Below are 2,352 nucleotides of genomic sequence, written 5' to 3' on the forward strand. Positions count from 1 at the left end.
AGTTGGATTGGTCATCAACTGTAGTTGCCAAAGTGAAAAGAATTTGGATTAAAATATTCTATGCAACATTTTAAGGACTGTGCTTCTGTATCTTCTCTATACCCCCTTGAAATGTTTGTTGAAAACAAACAAAAAATCAGAGTATTGACTCAAGCAAGCAAACTGCCATCCTATTAATTTATATTACTTATTTCTGCACTATTTCAGGAAACCTGGAGATTCCTGGAAAGAACAGACACTGAAATAATTCTCATTTATTTTAGCATGTGCCACAATTAACTGGAAGGGTCTGCTTCACTAAGGGCCTCTTTAAACATTGTCCATCTGTTTTCAATCTGATCTTCAGAAGAAACAGCTGTGTCTTCTTCAGAATAGCTGTTTCTTACTCATCACAATATTGTTATAAGTAAATAAATCAGAAGCCACACTGCCTGTATGCCATAAAGACAATCAGCACCGATACCTGGCCTCAGCTCAGCACATCACTGAGGAGGGCAGCACCAACTACTCTTTCTTTACTAGGCAGAGACAGAGACATCAAGCTCCTCAAATAGCATAAAAAAAGCTACAATATGGGGATTTTGATTCCAACATAAAAAGGAATGAGGTCAGATTTCTTAACAGGAATTTTATTACAGCTTACAGCTCTTGCATGCTGGTTTCTTGGGTAGAGTGGCAGGCCTAAGATGCACTGCTGCTTCTTTTAAGTGTACTTGGGATTTTGCATGTGTGCTTAAAAACAAATCTAGCCAAACCAGTTATACACCCTTTCCTCATCAAAACAGAAATATCCTTATATGGCCTAACAGTTGAAGGCAAGCATACATGACATATACCCAAATGTTCACAAGGCAGACAGTCTATAGAATTTACTGCAGACTAAAGGTGAAACAACTATGAAGAAATCAGTAATTACTGCAATACCAAGAGGCTGCAGGTACTCAACACCTAGAAGCATTTTGTGAGTTGCTGTTGAGTCAGTGACAAACCTTACTTCTTATTCCTTTTACCTGGTCAATTTGTTGCAGCTGCTGCTGGTTTCACCTGCAATCCTATAGCCAGATCTTCTGCTGTACTACTTTTCCTGTACCACTATTTGGTCCCAGGTTCCAACCCCTTTCCTGCATGCAAGTGTTCTCTCTTTGAAAAGGACAAGTGCTTCTGGCCTGAACTTCTGGGTTTCCCAGCCACGTGAACTGAGCAGATCCTTGTAAGGAAAGTTTTCACAGAAACTAGAGTAATGATTGATGGAGGTCACCCACAACTGGCATAGCAAAATCTAAAATATTATTCATTTACCTGAAAGGCACTTCAAGGAAAAAAAGACTCAGAATTTTGCCTTTAAATGTAAACACTTATTTTTCCTCAGTAAATTATGCTGTACCTCTTTCACAGCATCATCACTCATTTTCTTCCTCTTGACTTTGGGAAAATCTGTTCAATACCTTTAATTCTATGCTCTGGCGTTGATTAAAAATTTCCAGTAGGCTAAAGCCACAGGGTTCAGCACTGATGACATCTGTAATTTTTTTTCAACTTTTAATAAAATGAAGGCATTTCAGGGATACCTTGCTTCTGCCTTGTATCAGAAGCTGTCTTCTTTCATGTAAATTCATCTACCTAGCACTTAGATACAAATCCACGTTGTTAAACACAGTATAAAGCAGACAAGCTATGTAAACACAGTACAGATTTCACTCTCCTTGGTTTTATATGGAAGGTGTGCACTCAAGTCTCAAAACACCTCATCATTACAACGAAAATTTGTATTACCACTATTTTATATTTAAAATTTATCTTACCATATTATTTTAAAGCTAAAAGAAATGCTCTCAAAGCTTAATAAAATCCAAACTTATGTTACCAGTTATGTTATTGCCTCCCCACAGTTTCAATCTCTTAGCTTTCCATTTTCCAGGTGCCTTGACTTACTACAGCAAATTGTAGATATTATAGTGGTTATTCAACAGCTTTTCATAAAAATCCATTGAAAACTGATTTCCAACAGTTGACAAAATGCTGACAAATTCAAATGCTCTCATTAAAGGAGAAGTGTTATGAAAATCACTTTTTATTATTTTTGAAATATAAAACAAGAATTTTCCCATTTGCTTATCCAATACAAGTCATCTCCCTTGTGGTCAGCCCCAGCATTAACTCTTTACATCATCATAATGGATTGTGTTTTATCTCAGTTTTTGAGAGATAAAAAGGAAACAAAAATCAGTGAATAGATCCAGTACTGTTCCACATTCCTTGCAGAATAACCCAGAGATCATAGCAACTCCAGTGTCTCAGCAGCCCTACAGTCATTCCATGAGTTGTATCCATTCTATGGATTTCATCTTCCTG

The sequence above is a fragment of the Calypte anna genome, chromosome 2 (genome assembly GCF_003957555.1).
Source record: "Calypte anna isolate BGI_N300 chromosome 2, bCalAnn1_v1.p, whole genome shotgun sequence".
In the NCBI taxonomy this organism is placed as follows: domain Eukaryota; kingdom Metazoa; phylum Chordata; class Aves; order Apodiformes; family Trochilidae; genus Calypte; species Calypte anna.